The following is an 18959-nucleotide window of genomic DNA, read 5'->3' as shown; positions in this document are numbered from 1 at the left end:
CTTTGAGGGTTGGCTGATATTTCTGAATCTTCAGTCATCAATTTGGGCTTTCCCTAGCATTTAGGGCTGATTCTTGCCTTTGGGTTGTCTCACCGAGGTGGTCTCTCTGGAGAAGCCATTGATGAAATGCAAAACACAGAGGCAGATGGAGTTCCAAGTTACCCCCTTTATTCCCCTGTTTGTGCCCTTCACGAAGATTCTGTGGCCTGTGTCCAATACTAACATTGGGTAGGGACAGGAAGATCCAATGAGCTGACTACTCCCCATATTTGGAGTTTGCAGAACATGGTCTTGATCCTTCAACTGTCAAGTGCAATCCTTATCATGCTATACCTCTGGCCTCCTATTGAGCTAGGTACCACCAAATCTGTGTAGCGTTCTTCTAACAAAACAGGTTCACTGGATGCTATGGTTGGTTTGCTCGCCGAGCTGGGTCATTAGTTGGCAGATGTTTCATTACCCTTCTGGGTAGCATCATCAGTGTAGCTTCTAATTAGACCCTGCAGCAGGGTCTAATTATGTGTGTTTATTGATGGCCTTTTTGGTGGAGAACCAGGCCTTTAGGAATTCCCATGCTTGTCTCTGTTTGGTATGTTGTAGGATCCTGACGTTTTCCCCATCGAACTGGTGCATGCAAGGACTGTGACAAACATTACATTGGACAGACAGGAAGAAAACTGGCTACGAGAATATATGAACACCAACTAACAACAAAAAGACACGACCAACACTCACTCATCTCCATACATACAGACAAGGAGGACCACCAGTTCGATTGGGACAATGTCAGGATCCTAGGACAAGCCAAACAGAGACAAGCACGGGAATTTCTAGAGGCCTTGTTCTCCACCAGGAAAGCTAACAATAAACACAGAATTAGACCCTACATACACACCACTGCAAAGAAAAACCGGAAATGAGGTAATCAACTCCAACTGATCCCAGAATTTAAATATCAAGCGGAAAAATACAACTGCGCTTCATCGGAGACTGCACTGATGCCCAGAAGGGTAATGAAACATCTGCAAATTAGTGAACCAGCTTGACGACCAAACCAACCATTGCATCCACAATCCGAGCTACAAATATACTGAAGAACATTAAGTTCGCTGGAGATGTAAACAATGGTTCATTCTGAAAAAATGTGGCCAATAGCACCTGGCCAGGCAGTTCCAGGCCTGGCTGCATGGTGTTAGTTCCAGCTCTGAAGTTTACAAATTGCAGGGTCCAACTAGTTTTTAACTTGGCTTCCACAGTTCGTGTTTTTGATCTGCAATCATGAAAAATATCAAGATCTCTGCGACAATCCTGGAGGTCATGGGTCACCTAACCATAGATGGTGCATAGGAAGTGTGTGTAGGTGGGGTTGCTGTGGTGTTTCCTTGATGGCCACCCACATGTCTCATGGTCACGTGCTGTTCCAACAGATGAAACAATTTGGTGGCAGTGCCCTAGGGCATCCTCAGGCTGCAGCAGCACAGTGCTCATCTGGAGGAAGTGGAATCAAGGACAATCAAAAATAGGCCTCCTGCGCATCCCAAGGGGGTCTTCAGCTGCCTCATGTGAAGGCCACCGCTCTCGCTGAGCTTAGTAGTGCACTTATTTGACTTCAGTGTTTCTCTACATTTATTGTAGTGGGACCATAGTGATGATGATGCCTGCTGTGGCTGGATCCATTGGTCACAATTCCATTAAACCAACTTGAGGAATTTCAGGTTTTATGAATAAGATATATTTTTGGAAATAAATTGCTGTGCTGCCTTTTTACATAACATATTGTTTATTATTAAGAAGCATAGCACAAACACCAACTGCATAATAACCAAAGCAAGAAAATAATCCCTGTCCATAGTTAGATAAGGATTCTCATATTGATATTCCAGCAGAATGACTTAAACTCAACATTGGATATTTCCTTTCTTCATCTCCTGACTCTTCTCTGGTCTGTCTGAATACATTTAGTTAATTCTACCAGATATTCGAGCAAAGGTGGTAGATCACATACAAATCTGGTGACATATTGATACAACTACCGCTTTAACTTTGTGTACAGCATGTGTCAGCTTTTCTAGAGGATTTCCAAAGCACATTCTAATATAGATGGCTTGATTGTTGTAAGTTAATGGTTAACCAGAGGGCTGAGACAACTCTGCCATGGTTGTTTGAAGGAGCTTTGGCTGGATACTCTGGCATTTGGGCAGCTAATGAGCTGTCATGTGGTTATAGAGTCATAGAGTTGTACAGTACAGAAACAGACCGTTCAGTCCAACTCATCCATGCTGACCAGATATCCTAAAACAAAAATCAAGTCCCATTTGCCAACATTTGGCCCATATCTCTCTATACCCTTCCTATTCACACACCAGTCCAGATAACATGCATGCCTTCTGCATGAATTTCACTGTTTGTTCATTTTTCTCAGAACGAACTCCAATGAGCAGAGAACTTGAAACTAAACAGCAGAGGCAGTCAGCTGTGCAGGTTTACTGCTCGTCATTTCACCTCCCACGTGGTCCTTGGTTTCTCACGCTTCCTCCTTTTTTGAAGTGCTGTTGTTTTGATCTCTTTTTTCCAAAGCTCCAAAACAATGCAATAGCTTATAAAACAGTAATTATTGCTCCAAAAGGAAATCAGCTCCAACACTGAAAATACCTCAATAAAGGAGCAGCTCTTACAGCCACAACTTTTTCTCATCCTCAAAGAAACTTTAAGACATGAGAGCACACCCCCAAGAGTTACTGGACAATCAAAGGGCTGGCTGCTGTTCAGCGCCAGCAGTACAACTGGACATGAAGGCTACAGCTGAGACTGCCTAGAAGAAAGGGAAACTATACAAGACTGACACTTTCCTAACCAGTTATATATATCATGGGGCAAACCCTGGCAACAGGGTAGGGGCACTGATGAAAGGTTATCCCACTGTTGGCTATTGTTTCAAGGTGACCCTTGTGTGTATCATCTGGTGCTTGTTTAGAAGGTGCTGTCTGGTGAGTCTACAAAGAGGCTGCCAGTGTGGTGTTCATCTGGTAATTTCACACACAGCGAAGAGTCCACCCACTACTGGAAAAATATTATCAACAGCAGGAAGAGGCCCTTAGTCACTTCAGTAGCACAATTGACTTTTGGTTGGAAGAGCCTTCCTCTCCACTACTGGCCAAATGTTATGTTGGAGACAAGAGAATGAGCGCATTCACCTCTATCCTGCCTCCTGAGTTTTTGTCCTTTCCACCCTCAATGTCTCTTATCCCATCCTGCAGAGCTTATAAAGTTCAGCTCATGTTGTGCCTGAGGCACAGACCAGAACTGCAGCATTATATGAATGACTCATTAGCTTTGTCTGTTTGTAGTGAGCAGTTTTATCAGAGTTTTGGGTATTTTATTTTCAATGCCAGAAGATTTGGAAAGAATAATGCACCAGCCTGTAAAACCGAACAATCCACTATTACAGCTGCTGAAGCTGTGACAGCAAACACACTGTCATTTTCAGCCAGATTAACAATAGTGCTTTCTCCTCTGTATTAACTATGTCTTAGTGGTACAATTCTTTTGGTAAAATCCCGTTTCTCTTTTTGTAATACTATTAACTTTACTAAGTGTCTTTCAGTTCTCATTTCATCAGTTTCACTTTTCCTGTGCAGTTCTGGATCAGCAAATAAACTGAAGGAAAGTCAGGAAATATGTTAGAACTGTTCCTGCTCAGTTTAACCAGAACACCAAATAACAGGACATCATTACTGAGAATATTCCACGGTTCCATGACACAGACTACAATCTGAATTGCCAAACAGAATTTCCGGCTATATCAATGTATTGATGTTGTCTCAAGATAACAAAATGCAATTATAAATGACCAAATGAAGCCAATTTTGTCCTTGGTATATGCCAACATCAAATACAGATGAACCTAATGGAATAAAACATTAGTTCCATAATTAATCCTGTCTGATTTCTGCAAGGTCTCAAACCAATTGAAGATTCCTGCAGACCTCAAACGGCAGGTAGAAGCTTACATCTGAAACAGGAGGGAAATTCATTAACCTATGTAGAAGGGAACATTTCCTATTTGGAACAAAAACAGAAATTGCTGGAAAAATTTGGCAGGAAAACCTATATTTGTTCAGAAGGGTCACGCCCAAAACATTGACTCTGCTTTCTCTCCACAGATGCTGCTAGACCTGAGTTTTTCCAGCAATTTCTGTTTTTGTTTCTGATTTGCAGTTCTTTGGTTTTTCTGTTTTCCATTTGCAACTTCTTCTATCAAGTTCAACCCAAGTAGCTTAGCATATAAGTCTACTGAGGTAGATATTTCCAGTAGGAGATTATTTAGGCTGTTGAACAATAGCCCTCCTGGCCACAAGCATTGCAATCACCTGCTGTTCTGAATGTGTGGTTCTTCCATTGAGTGACTGTCAATTGTCAACTAAGGTCAAACCTAGCATCGGATTGGAAGATTAAGTAGTGGAAATGTCTTCTTATCTGCATGCCATCTTTGTTTCTGAGCTCAGCTACTGAAAGCCAGGAGTGGGATGTGTGATGAGGAAACCAGAAACATATTCATGTCCTGGTTCCTCTCAGCAAAGTGTAGAGGGCCAAATTGGTATTCATCTCACAGTTTGTCAACTGCCCTCCTACCATTAACATAAACGCCTCAGAATGCTGTTGTGTTAGATGAGCCCGCTGACACGATGCAGGTATTCCTCACTATGTTGGGTTCTGATGGCCTCTGGTAAACAAGAAGTGATCCCTATCAAAGGAGTATAAGGACATTTGTGTTCTAGCAAGGCTGGTGGTCAGGGCGTAGCTTTATTCTGTAGCACATTTAAACAAGTTTGAAAAAAAAACGCAGTAGTAACATTTAGATCTGCATGATTATTTGGGACTAGAACACTACCCTGGTCAACCCTGATGTCCTGGGTAAAAACCGAAAGAACTGCAGATGCTGTAAATCAGGAATAAAAACAAAGTTGCTGGAACAGCTCAGCAGGTCTGGCAGCATCTGTGAAGGAAAAAACAGAGTTAACGTTTCGGGTCCGGTGACCCTTCCTCAGAACATGATGTCCTGGGGCTGTGATGATTGACTTCCAACAAACTCGGCCATCTTCCTTTGTGCTAGGCATAACTTCAACCAGATTTTCTTTGTCCCCCAGTTCCCACTTGCTCCACACTTTTGCTGGTGCTCCTTGCTGCCTTAATATAAAGAGGATCCACTCTTGCTTCAAATCTTAAATACCATATAACAGTGATATTATTCAAATAAGCAAGAAGGCAATGCTAATTATGGCAACTGTCCAAAGAATATTTTCACAAGCCCTATTTAACGTGGATGCTAGTCTCTAGCTATTTTGCCTTACTGCTTTTTACTTTAGTTGATTTGATAAGTCTTCTAGTTAATATTTTTAGTAACTACTTAGATGCAAATATTGTTACAGAAAGTGTATGTGAGGTGATGGACTGAACTTTTATTCCACTGGAAATTCATGAAACAGTAGAACTTTGCTAAAAACATTTAGTTCATGCATATTATGCTGCATCATCTCTAAGGTTGAGTTGACCATATGATATCCTGGTGATGACAGGAAGGATTGATATTCAAGCATGTTACAATTTCTGGGCCCAAAGGATTTGTCTTGTACCTAATGGTACAAATTGATTTCTTTCTTGTCTATAAATGTTATTCCAAATTTTGAATGAGCTCACTTTTGACGTACACTACTAGTGGTTAAGCTTCTTAAGGCAGTGAGTAGTCATGTTATCAGGACTATGAAATCCAGTGATTTAATACTCAACATGTAAAGAGAGGAGTGGTAGAATTACCTTCTAACATTTGAGGTGATCTTGGGAAAACCACCTCGGAACCACCTAGCTATCCTGCAAATGTTGATTTAATGTACAATTATGGAGATGTCTTGTTCAAAATTACACACACAGGGGAGATGCCAGTTCAGTGAAGCAGCTATATCTAGCAGGGTTAACTGTTTTTACAAAAGAGTAAAAAATAGAGTGAGTAACCCACTATCACTCCATTGACAAAACATTGTATTGTTCTGTTCTATGAAATGAGATTCCTAGATTTGAATTTCAACTTTAGCTGGCACACAGTGATATCTATAACATTACTTGAAGTAGAAAAAAAGCATTTACCTGAAAGACAGAGAAGAAATATCTGCAAGGAAATGATCACGTAAAAATATCATTCGATGGCAACATGTTTATATGGATCAAGTTTAATACGAATGCTTTGGGAGTCTCTGTTTGAGATAAAATGGGGATAAATCACAGGGATCTAGTAAAGATATACTTATTATGCAAAACTGCTGGAGTTAACAATGCATTTTTAAGAACTAATTCAATGACAGTTGATATTTTCTATATGATTGGCACTGAGTACTATTTCAAACAAGTAACTGTCATTACTGAAAGATCCCACAGAATTCAATGACTGTTGGTATTATGTTGCTTCTGTTCTTCCATAATGGGTCACAATCTTGGGCTCTCAGTAAACTGTAATGTCAGTCAAGCAATGTACCAATATGTGGACCCACTAAATCTCTCTTCCATTTATCTATTATGAAAACAATGGAGCTCAATAAACATAAATAAATGGAAATTGTAGATTATTATTTCAATATGTGTTTTTATATCTAATTACTGTGAAGAAATTATTTCAATATGGAAATGATCAGTGTTTTCACTGTATGATGACCCGACATAATTGGGGTATTTTTGCTGTGGAATCAGCTGATGTCTTCATGGAGAAATGTAACACCAATTGTGCCGTTTGTCAATTTGTGTGAATTCAATAGAACCACTGACTGCCTATTTTGGAGTTCCTAGAAATATGGGAAGCCTATTAGGAGATACAGGTAATGGAAACAATTAATATTTGAAATTCTCATGCAAGTTAGAAGGTTTCAAAATGATTTTCAATATTTTATACTTGTGTGTGTGCCTGTATGTGTGTTTGTGCATATTCTCATATAAGGCAGGAGGTGGCAAGACTTGGGGTACCTTCCTGTAGAAATCCTCCCCAACCTATTCTTTGTCCTCCAATGTTACCAGCCCATAAACTGTAGTTTTAGATCTGCAAGTTATAATGAAGTATAAAGGTGACCAATAATGAAATCACATCAGTTACAACTTCAGGATTGATGTCAAGCAGGTTCACTAAAACAAATCTATAATGGTGTCAGAAACTAAGTTAGATATCAAATGCAATCAAAACCAAGATGTTACCTTTTGTCTATCCAGCCAAATCAGTGGAAAAAGTAACAGTCAACTATAAACTCAGAGTATGAAGGAATGAATAAAAAAAATTGCAAATATAAAGTCAAAGTTAAAATTGCTGGAAACCTTAGGGCACAACACAGTAAATGGGTAGTTAAGTTCTTTCTCTTCGCATACATTTTCCTTCACATCATTTCCTGCTGCATTTAGTCAGAATGTTTAAATGAATTTCTGTACTGTTTCCCCAAATTAGGGTCAGTTGCTTCCTCCTGCGACATCTGTTGGGCAGCCAAAAATTATAGACCAATTGTTTTCTCAAGGCTGCTGCAATTTCATTCTGTTATCTGTAAGAGGAAGTTATGATATTTATTTCTATATACATGAGTGTACCTACTAACATTTCCTTTTGAAATACATTCAGTTCCTGTCTAGAACATGAACAATATTTGCCTATCAAATCAAAAGCAAGAATTGATAGGCAAAGCTGGAATGAGATCTATTGGGCTGATATTCCCCATTTTGAAGAATGATGTATTTTCAATTTAAAAATGAAAGAAATGTGGATGCCGTAAATCAGAAACATAAACAAAAATTGCTGGAAAAGCTCAGCAGGTCTGACAGCATCCGTGAAGAGAAATCAGAGTTGATGTTTCAGGTCCAATGACCCTTCCCTTATGAGGAAGTGTCACCAGATCCAAAACGTTAACTCTGATTTCGCTTCACAGTTACTGCCAAATCTGCTGTGTTTTTCCTGCAATTTCTGTTTTAGTATTCTCAATTAAGATTTGTCGTGCCCAATTCACCATCTCCAATGGTGACTTTTCTCACGCAACCATCCTCTCTTCACCTCATTAGTTATTGTAACGACCACACCTTTATATTTTACACTGTGGACTAAAAATGCCTTGTCACCTTTTTGAAAAATTGGTCAAGATGACCCCCCTCCCCATTAACAAAACAATGCTGACTGTTCTTGATTAATCCCTGCCTCTTTTAATGCAGATTAATTTCGGCAAGATGGGGGCAGAATAAGACACTCCTGCAGGACCTCAGAGATACCAAGAACTGCAGATGCTGGAATCAGAGACAATGCAGTATGGAGCTGGAGGAACACAGCAGGCCAGGCAGCATCAGAGGAGCAGGAAAATTGATGTTTCGGGACAGGACCTTTCTTCAGAAATGGGGAGGGGGAAGGGAGCTGGGAAATAAATAGAGAGAGGAAGGGTGGGGCTGCAGAAGGTAGGTGGGATGGTGATAGGTGAGTGCAGGTAAGGAGTGATGGGGATTGGTCAGTGATGGGAGGGGTGAATAGGTGGGAGAAAAGATGGACAGGTTGTGTCAGATAAAGGAGGCGGGGATGAGTCGGAGGGTTGGTCATGGGATGAAGCCAGTGGTGGGGAGATTTTAAAGCTGGTGAATTCCATGTTTAGACCATTGGGCTATAGGCTCCTGAGGCAGAATATGAGATGCTACTCTTCCAGTTTGCGGGTGGCATCATCATGACACTGGAGGAGGCCCAGGCTGGACATGTCACCCAGGGAGTGGGACAGGGAGTTAAAATGGTTCGAGACTGGAAAGTGTTGTTTATTATAGCATATAGAGTGCAGATGCTCTATGAAACAATCTCCAAGTCTACGCTTGGTCTCACTTCTGCTCCACATGTTCTTTTCCTTTCTTTTTCTTTTTTGTCTTTTTTTTTTCCTTTTCTTTCTCTCTCCCCTTAGCCCCAGAGGTGAATCCTGGAGCAGTGGAAGTCGCGGGCAGCGAGTCCCCAGAGCAGTGTGGCCAATGGGTCCTGGAGCAGCGTAGGCAGCAAGCCCTGGAGAAACGAGGGCAGCGAGCCCTGGAGCAGAGCGGGCAGCGAGTCCCAGGCAGAGGCTGGCATGGGAGAGGCAGTTCTGGAACTTACCATGGTGCAGCTGGGTGCCAGTACGTAGCGGACTGGAGGCTTGGAGCAGCGAGGGGATGGCTGTTGGACTAGGGTCTGGTGCGGGCTGTCAGACCACGTGCAGAGGCCCTATGCTGAGCTGCTACAATGTAATAAAAACCGAAAGAACTGCAGATGCTGTAAATCAGGAACAAAAACAAAAGTTGTTGGAAAAGCTCAGCAGGTCTGGCAGCATCTGTGAAGAGAAAACAGAGTTAATGTTTTGGGTCAGGTGACCCTTCCTAAGAACTGATGGTGGCTGGGAAAACGTCAGTTTATATGCAGAAAATAGGGAGGTGGGTGGGGTAGGGAGTAAATGATAGGATAGAGCCCAAAGAGAGAGAAAGACAGTTGGACAGACAAAGGAGTTGCTAACGATCAGGCTGGGAGGGTGAGTAGTTGTTAATGGGGACTATCAGTGACTAACAACAGGGGGTGTGTAATGGCAGGCTATGTGGTAACAAGGCCTGGTGTGTGGGGGAGGGGGCTGGGACATGGGAGAGTTTAGGCCCTAAAATTATTGAACTCGATATTGAGTCCGGAGGGCTGTGGGGTCCCCAAGTGGAAACTGAGGTGTTGTTCCTCCAGCTTACTTTGGGCTTCGCTGGAACACTGCAGCAAGCCAGAGACAGAGATGTTGGCCAGGGAGCAGGGTGGTGCGCTGAAGTAGCAGGCAGCAGGTAGTTCAGGGTCATTTTTGCGAGGAGAACGTAGATGTTCTGCAAAGCGGTCGCCAAGTCTATGCCTCGTTTCCCCAGTGTAGAGGAGACCACATTGTGAGCAGCAAATGCAGTAGACAAGATTCTGGGAAGTGCAGGTGAAGTGTTGCTTCACCTGGAAGCTATGTTTGGGCCCTTGGATACTGGGGAGGGCGGAGGTAAATGGGCAGGTGTTGCACCTTCACCGGTTACAGGAGAAGGTGCCGTAGGGCTGTGGGGAGGTGTTGGGTGTAAAGGAAGTGTGGACCAGGGTATCCCGGAGGGAACGGTCCCTGCGGAAGGCAGACAAAGGAGGGGAGGGGAATATGTATCTGGTGGTGGCATCTCGCTGGAGGTGGCAGAAATGGCGTCTGATGATCTTCTGGATGTGGATGCTGGTGGGATGGTAGGTGAGGATAAGGGGAACTCTATGGCTGTTGCGGGAGGGAAGAGAAGAGATGAGGGCGGAAGTGGGGAAGATGGGTCGGACCTGGTTGAGGGCCCTGTCGACAATGGAGCTGATCAAATTATTCCCAACATATACATTCATGCCTTAGAAAAGAACCTTGAAGAACAGGTCCGTATTGCTAAGGAGCAAGCTTCAACTGAAGAACAACACATAATGGACTGTTTCATTCTTTTTCCCAGAGGAACTACCAACGGTATCCAACACAAATAATGGAGTAGAAGAAGTCTAACAACATTATACCTCACAAGAATGGCTACAGTTACATCACCACAGATTCCTTCAGCTAGATTGATTGAATTCCTGACATAATGAAAGTCAGCAGAAAAAAATACAAGGTCATGAATTTTACCTCAAGTGTTTCTAACTTTTCTGAACTACATATTGAGACAGATGATGAAAGATTTGGGAGGATTAGGAGAAATAAAGACAAAACATATGCAGAATGCTGTAAAAATAAGTAACCTAAGTAACTCATCTGAGTAGGTATATAACTGTTAATCAATGTTTGTGATGAGGGGAAAAATGCTTGTAGAGGGATATTGTGTAAGGGCTTCAGGACCCTCATACATCTTTATGATGATATTACTGAGTCAACATAAGCAGCACGGTGTAGGCGGAATTAGAATACACTCCACCAGTCTACACCAGATGTCATTAGACAAGCTCTTCAGAGAGTTTTGAGAGCTCATGTACATGAACACACAAAGAAGATTGTTTAGTTATTAGATAATTATTACATCGTTATTGCATGGTTGTTTAGCACTAATGCCTTACAGTGTCAGGGACCCAGGTTTGATTTCACCCTTGGGCGACTGTCTGTGTGGGTTTCCTCTGGATGTTTTTCCTGTTTTCCTGCTTTTCTCTGGTTTTCCCTGATCTTCCAAAGACATGCAGGTTAAGTGGATTGGCCTTGCTAAACTGCCCTCAGTATCCGACGATATGCAGGCTAGATGGAATAGCCATGTGAGATGCAGGGTTACAGCGATCGGGGAGTGGGTCTGCATGGGATGCTCTTCGTAGTGTCAGTGTGGACTCAATGAGTTGAATGGCTTGCTTCCACATTGTAGGGATTTTATGATTAGCCTGATTATAATATAACTCTAAGCATAGTATATTTATTAAGGTTAAAAGCAAAAAGCAATCACATTACTATGAGTGCACTGTGAGTGCACAGCAGCATTTAGAATTAATGTACAATAAATACTGTTTAAAAAAAACGAAAGAACTGCAGATGCTGTAAATCAGGAACCAAAACACAAGTTGCTAGAAAAGCTGAGCAGATCTGGCAGCATCTATGAAGAAAAAGTCAGAGTTAATGTTTTGGGTCCAGTGACCCTTCTCAGAACCCTGAATAAACACTGTTACTTTAATGTCTAAGCCTGAAGGGAGTCCTCCACTTCTCCTCAACCCATGTGAATTCAATCCAAACTCATAGTGTGGCATTAGGATGAACTTTTTGATCAAATATTGAATTGCGCTGGCTCTCCTAACAGATTGCAATAAAAATATATTCCTTTTTAACTTTGGGACTGTATACCAATTGCCTTATTGCTGCAAAGAGAGACATGGGAATATATGTCAGGACTTGTTTTCAGGCATTGGGAACTATACTGACTCCTTTAAAAATGAACCCATTTTAATTTTTCAGGCTTTATACCTCTTTTAAGCTTATAACCCTGTATTATGTCTGGATTTCTTTACAAGGTTCCTTCACAGGTTCCCTTCTGAGCTCTTTTTTTATACTGTCAATTAAATAGCTCAATCTGGAATTTATATTTTTCAGCATGATTCCAGTTTCTCCACTTTTCTGCTCAAGAGTATTGAGCCTTGCTGTGTGTATACTCAGAAGTGTTGATAATTCTCCAATTGTCCTGTGTTTTAGTCACTTTACATGGCAAGTGTCTGCACTGAGTTTGTGATGGAGATGGAGACTTCTGTCCACCACTGGTATACCCCACAGAAAACTGTACACTGTCAATTTTGATACAATCCAGTCTTCATGCTGGTAAAGCTCCTTGCTGACAGCACATTCTCAAGAAATGCCTCCCTGTGTACTTTACAATTATTTTGTTATGGGGATAGCACAGACAAACACAGTCTTATTCTTAGACAAGTATATAGCCATATCAGCTGGACATATTTTTCCTTTCTTAGCTTAGAATGCTACGGCCAAGTTTACTGTCCTTACTGCCAGAATAGCAGAGATTGTCAAATTAGCCAGATGCCTTGTTTTCAAATTCCTCCATAGTATTTGCACTTCTGAAATTCCTATTCTATCTTTGTAATCTCCTTCAACCTCATAACCCACTGAGAATCTGAACTTACATGCTGGTCTTTTGTGTATTTCTGATCTTAATTCCTTCGCCACCAATGGCCAAGCTTTCAACTGTCTAGGTCACAAGCTTTGGAATAATCTCCCTATTCCTCCCCACCTCTCTGGTCCACTTTCATCCTGCAAGACTCATTTTAAAATCTCTCTTTTTGACCAAGCATTTGGTCATCTGACCTCTTATTTCCTTATGTGGCTTGGTGTTATACTTCGATTTACAATGCTTCCATGAAATGGCTTATGTCATTCCATCATGTTAAAGGTGCTACATAATATGAAATATAATTTAGTATTGTTGTTGGCTCAGGGCACAACTAGATCTCTTTGCTCTAGCTGATGCAGTATAATATCACATAGTAAAATTACCCAAACAGTCATCAGAGGAGACTCTGGGGGGCTGATTGTTAATCAGCACCAACATTATGATCCCTACAAATATTGCTGGGAAAGAAAGTGGGGAATGACTCATTCGTTACAACTTAGAAAAATGGAAACATAGAACATAGGAGCAGGAGTAAGCCATGTGGCCCTTTGAGTGTGCTCTACCGATCAATATGATCATGGCTGGTCATTCAACTCTGTAACCTATTTCTGCTTTTGCCCCAGACCCTTTGATCCCTTCAGCCCTGAAAACTCTATTTATTTCTGTCTTGAAAACATTCAATGTTTTGACTTCAATTGCTTTGTGGCAGAGAATTTCACAGACTCACCACTCTCCGGGTTCTGGATGCCCTGGTCATTGGAAATATATAGTTTCTGCGCTTATCCTGTCTCGTACTGTTAAAATATGTTCTATGAGAACCCTTCATTCTTCAAAAGTCCAGTTAACATTGTACTAACAGGTCCAATCTTTCTTCATATGTCAGTCCTGCCATTCCAGGAATCAGTCTGGTAAACCTTCGAGGACTCCCTGCAGAGCCAAGATATAACTTTCTCAGATAAGGAGACCAAAACTGCACACAACACTCTAGGTATAGTCTCACCAAGGCTCTGTACAATTCCAGCAAGATATTATTGTTCATATACTTGAATCATCTCACTACATAGACCAACATACCATTTACCTTCTTCCCTGCCTGCTGCACCTGCATGCTTACTTTTAGTGACTGATGCACAAGGATACCAAGGTCTCATTGCACATCCTCCTTTCCCAGGCTATCAACATTCAGATAATAATCTGCCTTCCTGTTTTTGCTACCAAAGTGGATAACCTCACAATTTATCCACATCATACTTTATGCATGTACCTGCTCGCTTAACTTGTCCAAAGCACACTGAAGCTTCTCTGCAGCCTCCTCACAATTCACACCCCCCCATCCAGTTTTGTTTCATCTGCAAACTTGAAGATATTACATTTAGTTCCCTCATCTAAATCATTAATATATGTTGTGAATAGCATGGGTCCAAGCACTGATCCCTGTGGTACCCTTTAGTCATTGACTACCACTTAGAAAATGAGCCATTTTTTTGTGTTCTTTTCCTGCCTACCAGCCTGTTCACCATTCGTGTCTGTTCACTACTCCCAATCTGCTTCAATCAACATGTTAGTCTTTTGTGTCAGACCTTAATGGAAGCCTTCTGAAAGTCCAAGTAAGCCACATCCACTGTCTCTCCCTTATCAATTCTACTAGTTACATCCTCAAAAATATTCACTAAATTTGTTACATACAATTTCCTTTTTGTAAATCCACGTTGACTCTGCCCAATTCTGTCACTGTTTTCCTTGTGCTCTGCTATTAAATCTTTCTGAATGAACTTGAGCATTTTCGTCTCTCCTGATGTTAGACTAACTGCTCTATAATTCCCGGCTTTCTCTCAATTTCCTTCTTAATTAGTAGAGTTACATTAGCTGCCTTTCAATCATAGGAACTGTTCCAGAGTCTATAGCAGTCATTTTTCAAGCTTCTAATGCATCCACTATTTCTAGCATCACTTCCTTAAGTACCCTGGGATGTAGGTTATTGGGCCCTAGAGATTTATTGACCTTTGATCCCATTAATGTTCCAACCAATATTGATTTCCTTCAGTTTCTCACTTTCATTAGATCCTGTCCCCAACGTGTTTAGGTAGTAATTTGTGTCCTCTTTTGTGAAAACAGAACCAAAATGTGTATTTAATTGTTGTTATCTCTTTGTTCGGCATTATAACTTCTCCTTTTGATGATCAAAAGGTACCTACATTTGTCTTCGTCAATTGTTTCTGTTTTATCATAGCTCGCTCATGCCTCATACCTTCATTGTTTCCTTTATTTACATTCAAGTGTCTAATTTCAGAATCAACAATGTCACTCTTCTCTCAAGGGCCACATAGATCTAGATTCTTTTCTCATTATTCAATACCGATCGGGTTTCCAGTTGGTTCCTTAATCAGCATTGTTACTGATTTGATTTGCCCAATCTACGTGCAGATTAAAGTAATCTGTAATTACAGCTATATCTTTATTGCTTACATCTCTAATTTCTGAAACTGCTCTACTTCTGCATGATCTGGAAATGATCTACAACATTACAAAATGTATCTTTTTTTTGTCATGGCTGGTCATTTTCTGTGCTTAGGAAGATTTGCTATTTCAGTGCTGAAACTGACTCTTAGTATTCATTGTTTTGCTTGTCAAATGAGGTGTATTTTCCAAGAAGTCTAATCTTTTATTCTGTGTGGTCTGTCTGTGACCTTGAATCTTTATGGATTTTTAAAAGTTTATTCATGTGTCATTGGCTAGGCGAGCATTTATTGATAATCCCTAACTGATCTTAAGGTGGTGATGAGCAACCTCTTGAAGCACTGAAGTTCTTGGTTTATAGGAATAGCCAAGTGCTGTGGGAATAGACACCCAGAGACACTGAAGGGAATGGCAATACACTTCCAACTCAGGATGGTAAGAGGCTCGGTGGGGAACTTGCTGGTGACGATGTTCCCATATATTCTGCTGCCTTTGTCCTTCTAAATGGTAGTGAACATTTCTTTTGAAGGTGCTGTCTAAGCAGTCTTGATGAGTTCTTAGTATATACCCTATAGATGGTACTAACTGCTACAAACAGGGAGTGAATGGTGTTTTGTCCTGATAATGTCAAGCTTTTTCAGTTTTGTTGGAATGGCATCCATCTGGAAAAATGGAGATTATTCCATCACACTCCTGATCTATATCTTACAAATGGCAAATGATCATTGGGAAGTCTTGGGTATCTTGTAAACCAATTAAAGGCACATGGAGCCCAGAGCAATAGCCAGCATTTCCATCTGTTTGCAGAAGGACTGGAAGGCAAAGAGCCCAATCCTAGTCCTGTGATCTCAGGCAAGTCCCAGTTACTGATACAAGCCCTGATCCTGAGCCAACCCTCGAGGACTGTCCCTTCCAAGGCATTGACTTCAGAACCTAAATCACAGCTGGCTCCTCCCTACCCGGTGGGACAGTAAGGCCTCTGCATGCAGCAGCCCTGAAGTGAAAGAGGTGGATAAAAGTAGTCTGCCTGAGGAAGAGTCCAGTGCAGTGCTCAAGCCCAGAGACCGAGAAACAGACAGGCCCTTTGCTGAGGCATTCACTGCAGTGCTCCAGCCAAATTATCATGGAGGAACAAGTCCCTGGTCACTTAGGCCGGGAAGCTCCGTCAGCTCACATACAGGAACAGCAAGCCTGATTCAGACACTGACCCGACCCTGGTATTGAGGTCAACGCATCCTCAACTACCTGTCACCTCATGCCGACAGTCTCTAAATCTTTTATCTGCTCATTTGTAACTGCAACCCCGAGACAGATATATCCATCTAGGTTACAAAACAGCATGGGCTCCAATCTTACAGCCTGCCATCACACCACCCAGATATGATTGGTACTGACTATCAGCAAGCCACATCATATCACAGTACAATTGGCAACCATCATTACCCTTCATTCTTTCAAAGTCTGCAAATCTCTTCCATAATTTTCCTATTTATAACCTCACAACGTGATCTCTGTCTGGTGGGAGTTGTCAAATATTTAAAATTTCAACCACTTTTCATGTTTTCATCATGCTCATTATCATTCCCTCAGCACCAGTCCAGTGTCTGTGAAATTAAAACTGTTCATTGTTCATTAAACATTGGGTGTCCATGCACCAACCCACTCGAACTTCAAACATTGGGTTAAATTCCTGAGCAACTTGTTCGGAGAAATTGCTATCAGATCAAAATGGGCAAATTTAGAATGGAAAGGAGAATTGGGATGAACTAATTCTTTGAAATAAGATAGCAGCAGATGCTACCTTGACCTTTTTCAGGAACTGAGCCATATAGAGTGAACAGCAATTCCTGTAATTGTCTACTTGGTCTTCCGGTTGAAGACCAGGAGTTGAACCAGGAGAGAACTAGCCTCGCTACATGTGGTTCTCTGTTGCCACAGCGGCTGAGTGTGATGACGGTTCAACCAGACCACACTGTAATATATAGATCTAACAATCAGGTGGATCACATGGAGTTTGAAAATTTTGGCAAAGTCCAAGAGGCAATGTGGCTAGAATACGATGGCACCCCACCGTACACTGTTGGAAAAGGCTTAGAAGTACCACTCTTGGTAAATGTCAGCAAATCAAACAAATAATTGTGTGTCCTATCCAGTGTATTTAGATGACCATGCCTTGTGTGTTTTTTTGGACATGCACCAATTTAAACTGTCATAGAAATCTGGGCCTGGACACTGACATCACCCGAGTAGTGTACAGCAAGGAGGGAGAATACTGCATCACAACTTCCAGAAAACATTATTGATGCAAAACCTTCACCTGTGAAATCTACAACAACATTTTCTGTTTTAGACCCCACATAACCAGCCAGCATAGGCCTAACTGAACGCATAGACATATACAGGAGAAATGAGATCTTTGATAATGACAGTGATGAGCTCTGATGGACTTCAGGAGATTATCTGGAAAATATGATCCTGGTATTGAAGTCCTATGAGAAAAATCATAAAAAGGTCCAGAAGCAATTGGCTAATGCACATAAATTTTCACGATTGTAGTCCAACAGACAGCAAATACAAAAATCTATTAAAGAAATTGAAGATGCCAATTAGTAGGATGACTTTTGGAATTGAGTTTAAATATACAAATCCACTCTTGGGTTCTGAAGAAGGCCCATTTCTGAAGAAGGATCCCGACCCGAAACATCAGCTTTCCTCCTCCTTTGACGATGCCTGTCCTGCTGTGTTCCTCCAGCTCCACACTGTGTATCTCTGACTTCAACATCTGCAGTTCTTGCTATCTCTTACTCTTGGGTCACCTCCTATCACACCTCACTGTATTGTTCATTTTATTTGCTTTAGTATGTATACCCATCCTGGCAGTTAAAGTTTTTAAAGTGGAAACGGGAACTTACTAAATTCCTGAACGTTCAATCAATGCTCACCAAGTGTGAGCAGAGAGCCCTGCTCAGCCAATAGCGGTTACCTTAATTTATTGTGTATAAGATCCTGAACAACTTGCAAATAATTGGATCACCGCTGCTCTCCATACTCTGTATTACCATGTACATTGTTATCTGTGCAATATTTCAGAATTGACTAATGAACATTTTCCTTCATTTGCTTTACTATTGCTATTTTGTTAACAGTATTATCATAAGCTAGTGTAGATTAGTGTTAGTTTTCGTTTATTTGGAAACCTGGTTGGTTACCTGTGCAATGGCTTGGGCAGTGCTGTGATCTGACTCAATTGATGCAATCAACAGGAGGAAATGTGCTCAGGTGACCTCCTGGACTGGTACAGAAATATTGATTTATCTTCCATGATCATGGATAAAAACTCAAAATGTGGAAGCCAAGTTTGAACCTCGCTAGCTCTGCAATTTACAAACTGCAGAGCTGGAACAGGAGGGATTCATGCAGCCAGAATTTGGACAATTAACGTTGACACCAGACAGGCCTGGGGCTGCCTGGCCAGGTACTAACAGTCACATTGTTTCAGAACGGACTGTTGTTTACAGCTTCAGAGAACCTGCTTTGTTAGAAGAATGCTACACAGACTTGGTGGCACCCAACTCCTTAGGGGGCCACAGGCGTAGTGTGACAAGGACAGCATTTGACAGGTGAAGGTTCAAAACCATGTTCCAACAACTCCAAATATGGAAAGAGTCACCTCACTGGACCTTCCTACCCCCGCTTAATGCTGGTATTAGACCCAGGCCACAGAATCTTTGAGAAGGGTGCAAAATGGGGATAAAAAGGCCAACCTGGAGCACTACCTTTATCAACAGTATCTCCAGAGAGAACCCTTGACTGGCAGCAAGCTGCACAGCATCCCCTAATCCTGGTATCTCATGGCAAGCATCACCAAATTG

The sequence above is a fragment of the Rhincodon typus genome, chromosome 4 (assembly GCF_021869965.1).
Source record: "Rhincodon typus isolate 14 chromosome 4, sRhiTyp1.1, whole genome shotgun sequence".
In the NCBI taxonomy this organism is placed as follows: domain Eukaryota; kingdom Metazoa; phylum Chordata; class Chondrichthyes; order Orectolobiformes; family Rhincodontidae; genus Rhincodon; species Rhincodon typus.
Note: the sequence above shows the minus strand (reverse complement) of the source record.